The sequence below is a fragment of the Scyliorhinus torazame genome, chromosome 3, assembly GCF_047496885.1.
Source record: "Scyliorhinus torazame isolate Kashiwa2021f chromosome 3, sScyTor2.1, whole genome shotgun sequence".
Taxonomy (NCBI): domain Eukaryota; kingdom Metazoa; phylum Chordata; class Chondrichthyes; order Carcharhiniformes; family Scyliorhinidae; genus Scyliorhinus; species Scyliorhinus torazame.
In genome coordinates, this window is record NC_092709.1 from 240,028,332 (window position 1) to 240,048,872 (window position 20,541).

General features: G+C 44.0%; 1 protein-coding gene across 4 annotated transcripts in view; it reads left to right on the forward strand.

Annotated features, from left to right (window-relative positions):
* arl15b (ADP-ribosylation factor-like 15b) overlaps positions 1-20,541 on the forward strand; it is a 385,274-nt gene that overhangs the window by 221,303 nt on the left and 143,430 nt on the right. The window lies entirely within an intron of this gene.

Consider the following 20,541-nt stretch of genomic DNA (forward strand, 5'->3'; position numbering starts at 1 on the left):
CATCCCTATAGGAATGGCAATTCAGCGGTGATAGAAAGGGTGGAATTTAGAACAATCAGCATCAATACGAAAACCGTACTCGACAAACTATTGGGATTGAAGGCAGACAAGTCCCCAGGGCCTGATGGCCTAGGCTGTTAAAGGAAGTGGCAGCGCAGATAGTGGATCCATTGGTTATAATATTCCAAACTTCCCTGGTCCCGTGGATTGGAAAAATGCTAATGTAACGCCCTTATTCAAAAAATGAGGGAAACAGAATGTAGGAAATTATAGACCAGATAGTTTAACACCTGTTGTTGGGAAATTGTTAGAATCCATTATTAAGAAAGTAATATAAGGACATTTGGAAAGTCAAAAGTCAATCCATCAGAGTCATCATGGTTTTATGAAGGGTAAATCATGTTTGACTAATTTACTAGAGTTCTTAGAAGGTGTAACAAGCCAAGTGGACAATGGGGATCCTGCAGATGGAGTATATCTGAACTTCCGGAAGGCGTTTGATAAGATGCTGCACAGACGATTAATACACAATGTTACATCACATTGGGTTAGGGGTAATTTATTAGCTTGGATAGAAGGCTGGCTGACGTACACAAGACAGAGTGTCAGGATAAATGTCCTTTTCTGAATGGCAAGATATAACTAGTGATGTGTCACAAGGTTCGATCCTTGGACCACAACTATTTACAACCTATATTAACGACTTGGATGTAGGGATAGAAGGTTCTACAGCCAAATTTGCAGATGACACCAAAATAGGTGGGTCAGTAAGTTGCAATGAGGAAATAAAAACCTCACAAATGGATATAGGTAGGTTAGGCGAGTGGGCCAACATGTGGCAGATGGAGTCTAAGGTGGATAAGTGTGAAGTTATCCATTTTGGTTGGAAAAATGGAAAGGCAACTTATTTAAATGGGGAAAGCCTTTGGGGTGCTCCGATGCAGAGGGATCTGGATGTCCAAGTGCATGCCGCGCAGAAAACTAGCATGCAGGTACAGCAGGTAATACAGAAAGTGAATGGAACTTTGACATTTATATTTAAAGGAATAGAATATAAAAAGAAGGAAGTGTTGTTGCAACTGCACAAGGCTTTGGTGAGACTGCACCTGGCATCGTGCACAGTTTTGGTCCCTTTATTTGAGGAAAGATGTAGTGACATTGTAGACAGTTCAGAGGAGGTTCACTAGATTGATTCCAGAGATAAGGGGTTGGTCTTACGAAGAGAGAGTGAGCAGTATAGGCCTATACGCTCTGAGGGGAGATCTACATAAGATGATAAAAGGTATGGATAAGTAGACGTGGAGTGGATTCTTCCTCTTGTAGGGCATTCTAGAACGAGAGGTCATAGTCTCAGAATAAGGGGTAGCAAATTTAAAACCGAGAAGAGGAGAAGCTACTTCTCCCAACGGGTCGTTAATCTGTGGAATTTGCTACCATAGAATGTGATGGATGCTGGGACAGTGAGTGAATTAAAGGAGGAGATACAGATTTTAATTAGTAATGGGTTGAAGGGTTACGGAGAACGGGCAGAACGGTGGAGTTGGGATTATGATGAGATCAGCCATCATCATATTGAACTGTGGAGCAGGCTCGAGACGCTAAATTACCTACTCTTGCTCCTCGTTCTTATGTTCTAAGAAAGAACTATTCTGTCTCATTCCACCTTCCAGCCCATGGTCTGTAGCCCTGTAGGTAACAGCATCTCAAGCACAAATCTGGTGTTCTTGATTCATATGGGGGTTTCTTGAATAATAAGTGGATCAGGGGATATGGGGAGAAGGCAGAAGAATGGGATGAGGAACATATCAGCCATGGTCGAATGGCGGAGTTACTCAATGGGCTGAATGGCCTATTTCTGCTTCTATATCTTATGATCTTATGATCTTATGGAGTTGTAAATAGCTGCTGTCCAGAAAAAAAGAGAAAAACGAGAGGAAATCGAAACCTGCAAAGAAAAGGGAAACAAAGTGAGCCAGAGTTTACATTCTAAAATTGCTGAATTCTCTGTTGTAGTCCAGAAAGCTGTAAAGTGCCAAGTCAAAAGATGATGTGCTGTTGCTTGAACTTGTGCTGAGCCTCATTGGAAATTTGCAGAGGATAGAAAGATCAGAATGGGAGCAACTTTGGGAATTAAGATAACGGCGTCTTCATATGTTTCATTTTTGACTATTCCCTTGCCTTTCTTGACTTATCTGTCTCTATTTCTGGGGATCGGCTATAAACCGATATTCCACATGAGCCCATGACTCCCACAGGTACCCAATTCTAATTTTGCTCTCATTTGCTTCCATTTTTGCTCATTTTGATTTCTCTTTTTTTGTCTGGATTGCAGCTGTTCATGAGACTGCCATTTATACTTTATTCACATTTTTTGTTTCTTATCCCATTACCTATGGCCTCGAACCATCTCGGCAAAGATGCTGCCAGATCTATTGAGCATTTTCATTCCAAAAAAATAATCTAACGTTGAAAATAGCTTTGAAAGATGAAACGTTTTGTTAAATTTTGTTAAGTCCAAAGATGTGCAGGTTAGGTGGATTGGCCATGCTAAATTTCCCTTTATTGTCCAACGGTTAGGTAGGCCTATGTAAGGTGTTCTTTCAGAGACTCCATGGGCCAGAGCGGTGGAGGTTCGGGACGTTGAGTGTCTTTAAGACAGAAGTTGATAACTTCTTGACTTCTCGAGGAATTAAGGGCTATGGAGAGAGAGCGGGTAAATGGAGTTGAAATCTGCCATGATTGAATGGTGGAGTGGACTCGATGGGCCGAATGGCCTTACTTCCGCTCCTATGTGTTGTGGTCTTATGGCCTCCAGTACTGTAGGGATTCTAGTCTATGAAATTTCTCTCCGTTGCATTCCCACCTGAAGGAAAATCAGTGGCAAAAACTGAAGCCTTACATTTAAAATTAATCAAACAAGACACTGCAAATCATTTGATACTCTATAGTAGCTTGAATTTACATGGTCAATTTTGTTCACCACTTTGTAAAACAAACTCTGTAGAATATTTGGGTTTTAATGTTTTCATTGTTGTTCTTCCTATTCTGCATGGTTATTTTATGTATTTCAAGTTTTTTTTTATACCTTTCTCAAGAGCTTATGCTTTTTATGAACAAATACAACATGAAGCACCTGTTGTATTTGTTGACAGACGGATATATTTTTCATTTGGTTATCTTTGATTATCTTTTTCAAACACTCATCGGTGTTGCATGTTGTGTGTTGTTTATACACTGATAAGTCTATGATGATAGTTAGACAGGAAACCTTAGATCGTTTTATGATGTGGCCGCAATGAGCACACCCTCTGCTGGTTGAAGCTTGCTCACTCTGCCCACTCCACGTGAACCCATTGCATGTAAACATCCAGGGTTGCTCAAATAGAACTATTGAACTTTTTGTTCAATTCCTCAAAAGGGCTTGTACACATTAATAGGAAACCAATTTCAGTTAGCTGAAAAGGTCTCTGAATTTATTGAATGAAGCAGGTAAACAAGTTAATGAACTGGTGGGTCACGATAGACTGGAATGCAATGATGTTTCAGATGTTCTCCTTATCTTTGACTCGTTTACTTGTTTTTCTGTCATCTTGTTTTTCATTATTCCTTTTGCTTTCACTTTTTTACTCTTTTACTAATTTATCTTCTATATTTTGTTTACAACCACATTTTGCATCTCCTAACCACCTGGACCTTTACTGTTTACTCACCATGATATTTATGCAGCTGCTGCGTAATTAGTCACTCACCACCTCCACATTTAATGCCAAGGGCCGCAGAAAGAATCTTCACTGAGTCCTGACCTAGTCTTCAACTGGTCCATTTCCAATCTTCCAGAAGTTCAAGAGGTGCATAATTGAGCGCATTTGATGCACGCCTGACAGTGCCATGCATTATCAGATCAAGCACAACCATACAACAAGTTCACATCCCAATGCACATAGAACATACAGTGCCAAAGGAGGCCATTCGGCCCATCGAGTTTGCACCAACCCACTTATCCCTCACTTCCACCCTATCCCCGTAACCCAATAACCCCTCCTAACCTTTTTGGTCACTTAAGGGAAATTTTCATGGCCAATCCACCTAACCTGCATGTCTTTGGACTGAGGGAGGAAATCCACCTGGAGGAAAGTCACGCAGACACGCGGAGAATGTGCAGACTCTGCGCCGACAATGACCCTGCAGGGAATCGAACCTGGGACCCTGGCGCTGTGAAGCCACAGTGCTATCCTCTTGTGCTACTGTGCTGTACTTCATAGCTACAATATAAAACAAAATATGAAACCCCTTCTCAAACTTATTTCCTTACACAATTGCCCACCGATCTGGCATCATTCTGGAGAACAAAGTATCTACCTACTCTTCCCCACTGCCAATTGTTTTTTAAAGCCTTCTGCCTGGGTCCCTCCATCTTCACCTCTGACAACATGAAAGGAGCTCATAAATTTCTCCATAATTGAAATAAATACCTATTCCATGATTTCTCCTCTTCCTTCGGCAATCGGGCCAAATACTTTGTAGTCGCTTCTCCACCCCTTCTCCAGTTCTGTATTCCTGACCCCATTCCAAACTCTCACATCTTCCCCTTCCCATGTCTTATCCAATGTCTTGTCAGCTATGGGAATGGTATTCTTCGCTCTACCTCATTCTCACTAAGCCGCTGAGCAACGTACCTATCTTCTTTGCCTTTATTCTAGCTGACAATGTAAATGATTCTCACTTAGGCGCTGTTTCCCTATTGGAGGTTACCATTATCACTCACCCCCTTAAAATCAAAATCCTTGAGCACTCTGATCTCATTTACCATCATCGTGTCTCCAAATTCCCCTTCTTTAATATTCTGGATAAATCGTTGCTGCCCATCACTTCAGCAACTGCCTGAAATCTCCAATTAGTTTTCCACACTGCCCTCCCTCAACGTTGAAAGATGCTTAAGCAAAATCATGGATGGGCTTTTCTAGAATGTTACCATGCTCCACCATCTCTAATCATCATCTTGGCCCATACGGCCTTCTGTGTGGTTCATAACATCCCCCTCCCCCAATTCTTCTCTACTTCTGGTATATAACTGGGTGGAACTCTGTAGAGTGCTTGGCTGAGGTACTAAATGAGTAAGTTGCATCTATTGATACCAAGGGGGGAAAAAATGTATAGTCCTAACAAAATGAAGGATAATGAAATACTGGATGGGCTAAAATTGACAGAGGGCATGAGAAAAGCTGGCTGAACTAAAAGTTCAGGACTAGATGGAATGCATTTGAGGATGCTGAAGGAAATAACGGAAGAAATTGCAGAGGTACTGGCTGTAAGCATCCAAATCTCCTTGGATACTGAATTTGTAAATATTACACACTTGTGGGGCATTGGCATCAGTACTGGGGCAGGAGGGACCTGTACCATTGGGACGGTCTTCACCTGAACCATTCTGGGACCAGTGTTCTAGCGAATAGGATAAATAGGTTGGTCACAAGGACTTTAAACTAGCAAGTTGGGGGGAAGGGAAGTGTAAAGCTATGGACAGTATAATGGTTAATGGAGATCAAGGCAGCAGGTTACGTGACAGGTTATTATGTAGAGATATGGGTTCAAAGACAAGGAAAATTAGGAGAAAGGGTAAGAGGAAAAAAAATTGCGAAAAGTTAGTGATCAAGGTGTTAGGATTCCTAACAAAGACATAAAAAACAGCACAAGTGTACTTCACCTGAATGCTCGTAGTATACAAAATAAGGTAAATGAGTTGATGGCGCAAATCATCGTGAATGACTATGATTTAGTGGCCATTACTGAAACATGGTTAAAAGATGGTCACGACTGGGAGTTAAATATCCAAGGGTATCAGACTATACGAAAGGATAGAATGGACGGTAAGGGCGGTGGTGTAGCTTTGTTGTTTAAGGATGGCATCCGGGCAATAGTAAGGAATGATATTGGTGCTATGGAGGACAAGGTTGAATCAATTTGGGTGGAAATCAGGAATAGTAAGGCGAAAAGGTCACTGATAGGAGTAGTCTATAGGCCACCAAATAGTAACAGGATGGTAGGGCAGGCAATAAGCAAAGAAATAACGGATGCATGTAGAAATGGTACAGCGGTTATCATGGGAGATTTTAATCTGCATATCGATTGGTTTAACCAGGTTGGTAAAGGCAGCCTTGAGCAGGAGTTTATAGAATGTGCCCGGGATAATTTCCTGGAACAGTATGTAATGGAACCTACAAGGGAACAAGCAGTCCTAGATCTGGTCCTGTGTAATGAGGCAGGATTGATTAATGATCTCATAGTTCGGGATCCTCTTGGAAGGAGCGACCACAATATGATGGAATTTAAAATACAGTTGGAGGATGACAAGGTAAAATCAAACACTAGTGTTTGTGCTAAAACAAAGGCGATTAAAATGGGATGAGAGAAGAACTAGCTAAGGTAGACTGGGAGCAAAGACTTCATGGTGAAGCAGTTGAGGAACAGTGGAGAACCATCCGAGCGATCTTTGACAGTGTTCAGAGAAGGTTCATACCGACAAAAAAGAAAGACGGTAGAAAGGGGAAAAATCGACCGTGGATATCTAAGGAGGTGAGGGAGAGTATCAAATTGAAGGAAAAAACATACAAAGTGGCAAAAACTAGTGGGAGACTAGAGGACTGGGAAGTCTTTAGGGGACAACAGAAAGCTACTAAAAAAAGCCATAAAGAAGAGTAAGGTAGACTATGAAAGTAAACTGGCTCAGAACATAAAAGCGGATAGTAAAAGCTTCTACAAATATATAAGACAAAAAAGAGTGGCTTAGGTAAATATTGGTCCTTTGGAAGATGAGAAGGGAGATTTAATAATGGAAGATGATGAAATGGCTGAGGAGCTGAACAGGTTTTTTGGGTCAGTCTTCACAGTGGAAGACACAAATAACATGCCAGTGACTGATGGAAATAAGGATATGATAGGTGAGGACCTTGAGATGATTGTAATCACTAAGGAGGCAGTATTGGGCAAGCTAATGGGGCTAAAGGTAGACAAGTCTCCTGGCCCTGATGGGATGCATCCCAGAGTGTTCAAAGAGATGGCTAGGGAAATTGTAAACGCACTAGTGATAATTTATCAAAATTCACTAGACTCTGGGGTGGTCCCAGAGGATTGGAAAGTAGCAAACGTGACACCACTGTTTAAAAAAGGAGGTCGGCAGAAAGCGGGTAATTATAGGCCGGTAAGCTTAACTTCGGTTGTAGGGAAAGTGCTGGAATCTATCATTTAAGGAGGAAATAGCGGTGCACCTGGAGGGAAATTGCCCCATTGGGCAGGCGCAGCATGGGTTCACAAAGGGTAGGTTGTGTCTGACTAATTTGGTAGAATTTTTTGAGGATAGATAATGGAAGTCAATGGATGTGGTATATCTGGATTTCCAGAAAGCTTTTGACGAGGTGCCACACAAAAGGTTGCTGCATAAACTAAAGATGCATGGCATTGAGGGTAAAGTGGTAGCATGGGTAGAGGATTGGTTAACGAACAGAAAGCAGAGAGTGGGGATAAATGGGTGTTTCTCTGGTTGGCAACCTGTAACTAGTGGGGTCCCTCAAGGATCAGTGTTGGGCCCGCAGTTGTTCACAATTTACATAGACGATTTGGAGTTGGGGACCAAGTGCAATGTGGCAAAGTTTGCAGACGACACTAAGATGAGTGGTAAAGCAAAAAGTGCAGAGGATACTGGAAGTCTGCAGAAGGATTTAGATAGGTTAGGTGAATGGGCTGGGGTCTGGCAGATGGAATTCAATGTTGCCAAGTGTGAGGCTATCCATTTTGGGAGGAATAACAGCAGAATGGATTATTATTTAAACGGTAAGATGTTAAAACATGCTGCTGTGCAGAGGGACCTGGGTGTGCTGGTGCACGAGTCGCAAAAAGTTGGTGTGCAGGTGCAACAGGTGATTAAGAAGGCTAATCGAGTTTTGTCTTTCATTGCTAGAGGGATGGAGTTCAAGACTAGTAAGATTATGCTGCAATTGTATAGGGTGTTGGTGAGGACGCATCTGGAGTATTGTGTTCAGTTTTGGTCTCCTTACCTGAGAAAGGACATATTGGCACTGGAGGGAGTGCAGAGGAGATTCACTCGGTTGATCCCAGAGTTGAGGGGATTAGATTATGACGAGAGGTTGAGTAGACTGGGACTGTACTCATTGGAGTTTAGAAGGATGCGGGGGGGATCTTATTGAAACATATAAAATTATGAAGGGAATAGATAGGATAGATGCGGGCAGGTTGTTTCCACTGGTCGGAGAAAACAGAACTAGGGGGCATAGCCTCAAAATGAGGGGAGGTAGATTTAGGACGGAGTGTAGGAGGACCTTCTTCACCCAAAGGGTTCTGAATCTCTGGAATTCCTTGCCCAGTGAAGCAGTTGGGGGTCCTTCTTAAAACGTTTTTAAGAAAAAGATAGATACCTTTCTAAAGAATAAAGGGATTCGGGAATATGGTGTACGGGCCGGAGAGTGGAGCTGAGTCCACAAAGATTAGCCATGATCTCATTAAATGGCGGAGCAGGCTCGAGGGGCCAGATGGCCTACTCCTGTTACTAGTTCTTATGTTCAAAAATGGTACAACCATAAACCCAGCAACTGCAGACCAGTCAGTTTAACCTTGTTGCGGGAAAAAATTTGGAACAACATTCGCACTCATTTGGGCAAATTTGGATAATGAAGGAAAGCCAGCATGGATTTGTTAAGAACAAATTGTGTTTAATTTACTTGATTTGAGTAATTTTGAGGAGTTGAGAGTTTTGATTAGGGCAATGCCCTTGATGTGGTGTTCATGGATTCCCAAAAGGTCACAACATAGGCTTGTCAACAAAGTTCGATCCCATGGAATAAAAGGGACATGGCAGCATTGATATGAAGCTGACTGACAGGAAATAGAGTAATGGTTAACGGTTGTTTTTCGGACTTCCGGGTGCGGCTATGCAGAGCTAAGTCGCACGTTCGGCAGCTCCCGCTTGGAATGGACTTTTGGGCTCTTTACAAGGCCCCCAACGGATTTTTTTTCGACATTTCCCAGTGTGGGAAGAAGACTGCAACATTCCCCCGACAGTGTCCCCCAAAATGGTGTGTGTCTTGGTTACCAGACCCGGCAGAAACAGTAAAAGATTTGGCTGGAGCTGCAGGAATACACAAAAGCCTCTTCCAGCATGTAGGCGGGGGAAGGGCAAGCTTAAAGGCTTCAAGCTGACTTGAGGGCCTTTATTGAAGGTGAATTCTAGCAGCAGAGGGAACAACTGTGAAAAGATCTCACCAAGGCCATTGAAGAAGCGGGGACAGGGCTTCCGGTGGCGGCCATGGAGGAGTAGGTCGCGCATTCGGCAGCCCCCGTCTGGAACAGACTCTCAGACCTTTTTCAGGAGTTTCCACAGACTTTTGGGGGCAGATTGGTGAAGCGAACACTGCCAAAAGGATTCCCTCTCGAGACTTCCAGTTGCGGCTATGCGGAACTAAGTCGCACATTCGGCGGCTCCTGCAAAAACGGACTTTTGGGCTCTGTTCAGGGCCCCCAACGGCACTTTTTCGACGTTTCCTGGTGTGGGAAGGAGTTAATAACAGCTCCCCATCACTATATGGCTTTAACTAGGAGCGGGGGACAGAAAAGGTGGTCGTGGACCAGAAGAAGGGAGGGAAGAAGGACAAAATGGCGGTGGGCGGAGACCAGGAAGCGTGGAGGCGGTGGGCGGAGGAGCAACAGGTGGGTATCCAGCGCTGCCTCAGAGAGATTAAAACGGACCTGCTAGAGCCAATGAAGGCTTCTATTGATAAGCTGCTGGAGACACAGACGGCCCAGGGAGTGGCGATCCGAGAGGCTCGACAAAAGACCTCTGACAATGAGGACGAGATCTTAGGCCTGGTGGTGAAGGTGGAGGCGCACGAGGCGCTGCACAGGAAATGGCAGGAGCGGTTCGAGGAGATGGAGAATCGGTCGAGGCGGAAGAATCTGTGGATTCTGGGCCTCCCGGAGGGGCTGGAGAGGCCGGACGTGGGGGGCTATGTGGTCACCATGTTGAACTCGCTGATGGGAGCAGGGTCCTTCCAGGGGCCCCTGGAGCTGGAAGGGGCCCATAAAGTGTTGGCGAGGAGACCCAAGGCTAACGAGCCTCCGCGGGCGGTGCTGGTGCGGTTCCATCGGTTCGTCGATCGGGAGTGTGTGCTCAGGTGGGCCACGAAGGAGAGGAGCAGCAGGTGGGAGAACGCAGAGGTTCGAATATATCAGGACTAGAGTGCGGAGGTAGCGAAGAGGAGGGTTGGGTACAATCGAGCGAAGGCGGTACTGCACAGGAAGGGGGTGAAGTTTGGCATGTTGCAGCCAGCGCGACTGTGGGTTACCTACAAGGACCGGCACCATTATTTTGAGTCTCCGGAGGAGGCGTGTGCCTTTGTTCAGGCCGAGAAGCTGGACACAGACTGAGGGTCGGGATGGGCGATTGGGGACTGCGGTGGATATGTTATGCCTATTTTGTGTTTGGGGGGTGGGTGGGGCCTTTGCATTGTTTTGGGTTTCTTTTTCTCTGTTTTTCTCTTTCGGGTTGGGGAGGGTGGATGGGGCGGGTTGGCACTGTTTTGGTTGGTGGCGGGGCCTGGTAGGTGGAGAGCGCAAGCTTTTTTCCCGCGCAGAAGACTGGGGGAGGGCGGGGCCGATGCGGGGAAGCGAGGATTGTTTCCCGCGCTTAGAACTGAGGGGGGAGGGGGAGAGCCTGTGGATGAGGAGCGGGAGAGGAGGATGTGCCATACAATGGGAGGAGTCGAAGGGGAGGCGGGTGTGGCCGGGGTCAGCAGGAGTCAGCTGACTTGCGGAAGTGCAATGGGGGGAGTAAACCAGCTAGGATGGATCCTAGCGCGGGGGGGGGAGGAAATCGAGTTGCTGCTGCTAAGGTCAAGGAGGAGCTGGAGCGAGTGGGTGGGGGGGAGGGGTCGAGACAGGGGTATGCCGCTGTGGGGAACGGGCCGGGTGTGGGGTGCGGGCGCGTGGCTGGCCGAGGAGGGGTCATGGCTAGTCGGCGGGAGAGGGGGGCGGGTAACCCCCTGATCCGGCTGATAACCTGGAATGTAAGGGGACTGAATGGGCCGGTTAAGCGGGCCTGCGTGTTCGTGCACCTGAAGGGGCTCAAGGCGGGTGTGGTTATGCTCCAGGAGACGCACCTGAAGGTGGCAGACCAGGGAAGTCTGAGGAAAGGGTGGGTAGGTCAGGTGTTTCACTCGGGGCTAGATGCCAAAAATCGAGGGGTGGCGATCTTGGTGGGAAAGAAGGTGTAATTCGAGGCGTCGAGCATTGTGGCAGATAATGGCGGTAGGTACATAATGGTAAGTGGTAAGTTGCAGGGAAAGAGGGTGGTACTAGTCAATGTGTACGCTCCGAACTGGGACGATGCGGATTTTATGCGGCGTATGTTGGGTCGGATCCCAGACTTGGAAGTGGGGGGCCTGATAATGGGGGGAGACTTTAACACTGTGTTGGATCCGGCACTGGATCGCTCTAGTTCTAGGATGGGTAGGAAGCCGGCGGCGACTAGAGTGCTGAGGGGATTTATGGACCAAATGGGAGGGGTGGACCCTTGGAGATTTGCAAGGCCGGGGGCTAGGGAATTTTCATTCTTCTCACATGTCCATGAGGCTTATTCTCGAATCGACTTTTTCATTTTGAGTAGGGCGCTGATAGCGAGAGTAGAGGATACCGAGTATTCGGCAATAGCCATTTCGGACCACGCCCCGCATTGGGTGGACTTGAAGATGGGGGAGGCAAGGGACTGGTGCCCGCTGTGGCGCTTGGAGGTGGGGCTGTTGGCGGACGAGGAGGTGAGCGAGCGGGTCCGAGGAAGGGCGTAGGGAGGACGGTGTCGAGGGTGGTAGGATACAGGGTCAAGCCGGGCTGGGGGCTCGCAATATTTGGGGTGGCAGAGGAGCCGGGGGTGCAGGAGGCGAAAGAGGCCGGAATTCTGGCCTTTGCGTCCCTGGTAGCCCGGCGAAGGATTCTTCTTCAGTGGAAAGATGCGAGGCCCCCAAGCGTGGAATCCTGGATCAACGATATGGCGGGGTTTATTAAATTGGAGAGAGTGAAATTCGCCTTGAGGATAGGTACAAGGTTCTTCAGGCGGTGGCAACCGATCTTAGACTTTCTGGCAGAACGATAGACATTGGTCAATGGCAGCAGCAGCTCGGTGGGGGGGGGGTTTACTTTATTTTTGTTTATGTTATTTACACTGGAGGGTCTGAGGGGGTGTATACACCTGTTGTGTTAAGTCGGTGTGTTAATGTTAATTTATTATTTATGTCCAAGGGGGGGGGGGTTTGGGGGATTGCTTTCTTTTTAGATTGTGTTTTGTACTTCACCATGTTGGTTTTTTTTTTCTTATTTTGTTATTGATATTTTATGAAAACCTTTAATAATAATAATTTTTTTTTTAAAACAGTTGTTTTTCACACTGGAAGGAGGTATACAGCAGGGTTCCCCAAGGGTTGGTACTAGAAACACTGCTTTTCTTTATGTGTCAAATTTTGCAGATGATGAAAAGCTTAACATATTGTGAACTGTGAGAAGGATAGTGACCAACTTATAATAAAAATCTTTATTAGTGCCACAAGTAGGCTTACATTAACATTGCAATGAAGTTACTGTGAAAATCCCTGAGTCACCACATTCCAGCGCCTGTTGGTACACTGAGGGAGAATTGAGAATGTCCAATTCACCTGACAGCACGTCTTTCTGGATTTGTCGCAGGAAAGCCGAGTGCCTCGAGGAACCCCATGGGTAGAAGGTGCAGACTCCACACAGACAGTGAGCCAAGCCACAAATCAAACACGGGTCCCTGGCTCTGTGAAGCAGCAGTTCTAACCACTGTAAGAGCACATAGGCTGTTGGAATGCACAATCATGTAACAGATGAGGGAACTGTGGTGATCCATTTTTGCAGAAGGACATAGAACCACAGTGTCATAGAAAAGTTACTTTGCAGAAAGATGCTATTCAACCCATTGTGTCTACACTGGCCAAAAAGAGAAAAAAGAAACTGGCTGCTCATTTTAATCTCATGTTCCAGCACCTGGTTTGTAGCATTGCAGGTTACAGCACTTCAGATGCAGGTCCAGGAACCTTTTAAGTGAGTTGAGGGTTTCTGCCTCAACTGCCAACTTAGTCAGTGAATTCCAGATACCCACCGCCCTCTGAGTGAAAAAGTGTCCCTCATGTCCCCTCTAATCCTCCTCCAAATCACCTTGAATCTATGCTCCCTGATAATTGATTCCTCAGCTAGGGAAAACGTGTCTTTTCTATCTAGGTCCCTCATAATTTTGTATACCTCAATTAGGTCACCCCTTAGCCTCCTCTCTTCTATAGAAGAAGAGAGAAGAATAAATTGCATTTTTGATTACAAAATTATCAGATCTGTTAATGTTTTATTTATAAACTTAGTGGCGAAGGCACAGATGTCACCATATTTCCACCACAGACAGCAGACACATGTAGGGTGTTAGTACCGATATGCAGATCTGTCCTTTGCACAGAGCCTGGAGATTAACCAAGGCAAGGATGAGGACCAAGAGGTGCACTTTAGCCTCTGTTGGGATTTGCAATTCATATTGTAGGATTGGGTCGAACAAATCCCTCCGTTGCAAAGTGGTCGCCCTAGTTGTGGTGGTGACCTTTATTCTTAGGAGGGGATGGCTAACGAGAGGTAATATAATAAAGGTGCAGTTGAAAGGGAGTGCAGGAATAGAGACCATCTTTCTAATGATTCCTCCAATTTTATTCCACTTCTACATATTTCTCAATTTTCGGCCTGCGTTCCTCTGTTGACTTAAGTTTAATTAATTTTGTTCCCCACCCTCTAATCTAACCTATCTTTCTAACCATTTATTAAGTTTTAAAATATTTTGTGCACTCATCTTCTTTCTGCCTATTCTAGACCAGTAGAAACACCTACAGGAGCTAGCAGACAAACTTTACCAAGTGGCTTCGAAGGGGAACACCAAAAATATGACTGGTACAAATAAACTATTGTGAGTTAGATTGTAACCTAATTCTGGCTGGTTCTAATTGCTTGAAACTTGTATGCGTAGGCAGCCTGACTTTGTTCCGAGGTCACCCAGGTGTGTATGAGGGCTCACTACCTCTTACCTTGGAGGTGAGAGCAAGTCTGGCAAATGTGTTTTAAAAATCCACATTTAGCAGATTGGCAGGCCTACAGTAATCAAATCAATCTTGGATGTGTTTTTCATCGCAATCCACAAACTGTTCTATCAATGAGTAAGCTAAGGAATGCAAATGCAACCAAATGAATAAACTCATTCATAGAGCTCAGTGGGTTAATAATTGTACTGGCAGTGCAAATTATTTGTAGGTACACAGTGGGGCTGTCAACGGTTATGATTTCTATCACTATTTCTCAATGCCAAATATTTACAATCGGGGATTATTCAGACTGTACAACCTTGGACAGCTAGCTGAACTTGTATAGTTGCTTATTTTTTAAAACAATTCAACTAAGCATGTTTGTATGTATGATCCGCTTCAAAACTTCAGAGGAAAACAGTAAAGTAGCAATAATTTTAACAGTACATTTATATCAAATTTCTGATCAGCTGGAATGTAATTCTGGCTGAGCTGAAACTTTTTAAGAAAGCTTTTTGGGGTGGGGAGGGGATCTATTTTCAAACCAGTTCTTTGAACAGAGCTATTATGCTGAGAATAATATGTGCTATCATATTGTCCAAGTGCACAAACATATACTGAACCAATGGAATGTTTAAGTGCATGCTGCAGTGAGTCGTTCAAATCTTAGAATCCAAAATGATATTAAGAAAGGGGATATATCAAGTTGTGTTGTAACATTTAGTCAGTAACTTTGCAATTGTGCAGCAGATTTTCATTAATAAATTCGTACTGTAGAGTTTGCGACTCTTCTGACTGGGATATGCTTGCTACTGGCAGTGTGTTGCCTTCTTGGTTCAATTAGGTTTGTAAGTAAAACAAAAGCCTGCTGTGTAGACTCTGATACCTGCTGTGAAATATCAGTAAGGGCTATGACAGTTCATATTTTGTCTGACTTGTCTGCAGAATTTAGGATATGAATTTGTTCCTGGATGTGGGCTTAGTAAGTAAGTCCTAAAACATCAGGTTTTGATTTAAATTCTTCTTTTCCAAAGTAAATCACGCAGTATAACCCAAACGAAAGAATGGTGTTGGGTAATTTGTTTTAATATGCACCAGAAGGTATAAGAACACAAGGTTTTTTTCATGTATTCCTAATTTCTGAGAATTTATTTGAGCATGGAACTTGAACATCTCATCAAGCATTTGCAATTGCCCACATGTTCCAGTCGTGCTTATTTCCCACCTCCATGAAAATAAAAATTGTTGCATGGTTTCTGCAGGGTTTTATTACAAGTCAAATGACTGTGGCAGATGTTCTTGGGTGTTTATGTTGATTTCAATAGTTATAAATGAAAGTCTTGTCATGGGGAGTTTGTGTAATGAAGGGAGTGATTATAACCATTCCTTCCAGGCAAAAACCAGGTAGGTGGTCAGCTAACTGTTGACAGGATTTTCACTGCATGCGGTAAGGACACCCGTTTAAAGCCTGCCGAGTTCTCTTCAGCATATCCATATTGGATTCGGACGATGTCATCAACACCCAACTACCATTTTGCTTGTAGACCTGAGTTTGAAACAACAGTTTTATTTCCAGATATCCTTCTGAGACCAAAGATACTCCTTCCCTGCCAGCGATATGGTCCCTTACCCCTGACTATGGTGAACCCAATGGAATTGCCCAGCAATGAGTTCCATGCACACATTTGTTGTTGATTGACGGCCTCTGGGCTGCACACGTTTGTGCTCCTTTAGCCAATCATATTTAAATGAGGCGTCCAAATTAAAATAACACAGGCAAAGGCCCCTTTGGAGTGGGTGAACGTTGAACTGACATTGAAGCTTAGTCTTTGAAAATTGGTTCTCCAGTTAAACTCAGGTGTCCATTATTGTCTCTAGTTTAGTAACTGTGTGCTTTAGATATAATAAATAGTCTGAAGGGTAGCGTGGATCAACTGTTAGGTCTAAAAAGATTTTACTCCTAATACTTACTTAATCTTAGCATTAAGAAAGCTTGGGTATTAGGATTCAAACTTTTAATGGAGATTCAACTCTTCTGTCATTTTTCACCAAAGCCTAACTGGAGATGTCCATGTACACCAAGAACTCAACAGAGACATTTAATTCGTTATTTTACAACAATGAAGCTAGGGCGGCACGGTAGCACAGTGGTTAGCACTGTCGCTTCACCGCTCCAGGGCCCCAGGTTTGATTCCCGGCTTGGGTCACTGTCTGTGCAGAGTCTGCACGTTCTCCTCGTGTCTGCGTGCATTTCCTCCGGGAGCTCCGGTTTCCTCCCACAGTCCAAAGACATGCAGGTTAGGTGGATTTGCCATGCTAAATTGCCCTTAGTGTCCAAAGGGGTTGGGTGGGGTTGTTGGGTTACGGGTTGGGTGGGGCTGTTAGGTTACTGGTACAGGGCGGAGTTGTGGGTTTAAGTGGGATGCTCTTTCCAAGGGCCGGTGCAGGCTCGATGGGCCGAATGGCCTCCTTCTGCACTGTAAATTCTATGTCTAACATATCCTTATTAATGCCATAAGAATTAAAGTACCCAGAATACACTAATGCATTCATGAAATGTCATTTCTTTGTATTCTGATACTATTGGTTCTGCACGTTATTATACAGTAAATAAAGCAAATACTACGTTAACAATAAGATTATTGTACTCCATAATTATTAGTAAGTAGATCAAAGGAACAAATTGGAGAAAATATTGATTTTGAGGAACCTAGAATAGAACTTGGAAAAATAGAATGAACAACAATATTGACAAACAATGATACAGACCAGAAATAAGAAACATTTAAAATGGTGTTCAAAGTCTTGCAAAAATATGTTGTACTGAAACAAGAGAACAAATTAAATGCTAATGAGGCATTGTGGATGAATAAAGATGTAAGGGTGTAACTGTGATTAAGGACATAGGCATACATGAAGGACAGCAGGGAAGAGCATGTCAAGGGACATTAAAAATAGATTAGGAGAGAAGTTTAAAAAATTAGGAACATCAAACAAAGTAGTAAAATAAACCACATAAATTTAAAAACAGCAATGTCAATGGGAATTGACCTCCTAATTTGTCAACAGGGTAAAATCACAGGCAGCAGTAGCAAAACAGCAGAAATATTAATTGTTTACCAGGTGGATGTGATATTGGAAGATGAGGTCAGCAATGATATAACCACATTTAAAGTAAAATGAAAACGTCAAATAAAATAATTAAACTAAAACTGTTTAAAACTGGTCTGGATGGATTGCATCCGGAATCTTGGGGTGGGGTGGGGGTGGGGGGATCTTCACCACTCCCTGTGGCGCTGCTCTTGACGGCAGGAGGTGGCCTGTTGCATCCCGTCGCCATCATCCAACCCCCGTCAGTGGGACCAGAAGACCCCGCTGATGAGAACAGCCAGAAAATACCTCTTCCCACCCCCAACCTCCAGAGAAGAGTTGACCGGTCCTAGTGCACATATTCAGTATTCAGAAACGATTGTGATGCCAGATGACTGACAAATGTTGTATCTATATTTAAGAAGGCAAATCAATTGTGTCTAAGGAATTATAGACTACAACATCCATGATAGAAAATATAATGGCAAAATTACAAATGCTTCAATAAAATATTTTCTAAAAAAAAAAAAGAAAATATAATGGCATCCCTACTCAAGGAGAAAATAGAAAAACATGTTCAGAAAATCTTTAGTGAGGTACTACATAACAAAAGAATGAATAAAGTCTGAGTTACTGCCAAAGTAGCAGAATAGATTTTGTGGAAATTCATTTTGCAGGATGTGGATTACATTGGCTATTGGACATTTGTTGCCCATTCCTAATTGCCCTTCAGAATATAGTGAGTTGCCATCTTCAACTGACTGCAATCAATGTGATATAGGTATACCCACTGTGCTATTAAAGGGGGTGTTTGAGGATTTTGACCCGCTATCGTGAAGGAATGGTGATATATTTCCAAGTCAGGATGGTGAGTGGATTGGAGGGAAACTTCCAAGTGGTGGGGTTCCCATGTATCTGCTACACTTGTCCTGCTAGAAGGTAGTGGTCATGGGTTTAGAAGGCGCTCCCTAAGGAGTCTTGGTAAGTTGCTGTAGTGCATCTTGTAGATGGTACACACAGCTGCTACTGTGCCTCGGTGATGGAGGGAGTAAATGCTTGTGGAAAGGGTGCCAATCAGGTGGCTGCTTTGTCCTGGATGCTGTCAAGTTTCTTGAGTGTTATTGGAGCTGCATTCATCCAGAAGGTTAGATGAGTATATGAGGGTGATGTGAATGGAAGGTTACAGTGATGAAATTAGATGAGCAAGGATGGGAGAGGCACGAGTGGATCATAAACGGCAGCATCGAATGGTTGGAGCAAATGGCCTCTTTCTGTGCTATATATTCCATGAAAGTTTATGCTGCTGCTACTGTTTGAAACTATTCCGACTAGGAGATCTGCTTTCATGGTATATCACGCCTGCCTGTCTTGCACCATCCTCAAACATCCATAGTCGTTTGACTGCAACCACACTAACACTCATTATCCAACTATGCCTCAGTCAACCCCTCTCTCTGCTGCCCCCCATCTTGCCCTCTAGTTTTTCAGTTCTGATCAAATGACTGAAATACTGACTTTTTACTTTCTGGATGTCACGGTTTTCAGTTTTAAAAAATTTATTTAAAAAAATATATAATTTAGAGTGCCCAATTCTTTTTATCGAAACGAGGGGCAATTTAGTGTGGCCAACTCACCTGACCTTGCGCATCTTTGGGTTGTGGTGGTGAGACCCACGCAGACACTGGGAGAATGCGCAAACTCCACACGGAAGAGTTATTTTTATTTTTACAATTTCCAGCACACCTCTTCATTGGTCTTATGGTCTGAATATGGATTTTTTTCGCGCAAGTCCACATTGCAAACGCTTCTATTTTCTTCCAAAGATCATTGAGTATTTTCCAGGTGTCTGAACACTTTGATTCAAGAAAGTGGATCGAATGTAGCAACTTATGCGTTTTTTCCTTGTTAGAAGCTTGAGTTAACACACCCTCCATCTTCACAAAATTACTTTTGGCTATCTCTATCCTTCTAATTTTGCCATCGCATCTACCATCTTCTGCTATAACTTGTCCTCAATAGACAAACATACCTACTTGTTCCAATAGTAAGAAGTCTTCCAACACCAGGTTAAAGTCCAACAGGTTTGTTTCGAATCACTAGCTTTCAGAGTTCAGCTCCTTCCTCAGGTGAACCTGAGCTGTGCTCTGAAAGCTAGTGATGCGAAACAAACCTGTTGGACTTTAACCTGGTGTTGTAAGACTTCTTACTGTGCTCACCCCAGTCCAACGCTGGCATCTCCACTTCATGGCTACCAACTTGTTCCTATGTGACATCATCTACTTCAACCTTCTCTCTGGTTGCTTTGATGAAAAGATTTTTATTAACCTTTTTTCATTTTATACCCAAAAATTACAAACAATAGTAAACCAAACAATAAGAATAATGAACTAGTAAACCCCCCACCTCCCAATAGCTAACAGTGACCAATTCCTTAGAATGCAATATGAGGGTTGCCATCTACAGTACAAACCTTCAATTGACCCTCTCATGGTGTATTTAACCTTTTCGTGGTGCAGAAACACCATTAAGTCACCTAGTCACGCTGAGGCGCTAGGTGGTATCACCAGTCTCCAACTCTGGAGGATTCACCCTCGAGCAATCAGCGAGGCAGGGCATTCGCCCCTGCACCAGACAGGGCTCCAGTTCAATATTCAGGATTGCTGATATGGGCAGCATGATGACACAATGGAGCTGTCTCACAGGGACACGGGTTCAATTCCAACCTTAGGTGATTGCCTGTGTCGATTTGGCATGATTTTCCAACAGCTGTTGCATCGGGAAGCACTCCACGTTCCCACCCTGGCACTTTGTCTCGAATTGGGAGAATTCCACCCAAAGTGTTTTTGGTGATTAGTGGGGCAAAACGTGTGTAAAATCAATTTATTTTCTTGACTGAAGAAAGAGATATATTTCTTAGAAATGGCTCATGTGAGTGAGATGGTGAAGTTACAGTTATCGTAAATTATGTCAGAAACCATTACCAAAATAGTATTTGTGGGCAGCAACTTTCATAGTAGCTTGTTGGGTGTTCAACCTGCATTCAACCATGCTTAGGGGTACTAATATATAGACCATGGGTGAGACTTTTATGCTCCATGGCCAGCAGGTTTGAAGACTGGGCATGTAATATCCAGTAGGTGTTCTTCCCACCACCTAAAGGCCCACCCCCAACCTGTTTGAAATATTACGGAGATAGGAGTGGCTTCCGGCAAGAGGTTGGCCATCAGCTCTGTAAGGTGGAACCTTCTGGAGATCGGCAAAGAATTCTTGCCTTAAAAATTTAATCTTGCTCCCAGCGTTAAATTGCTGCAGGGTAGCCATC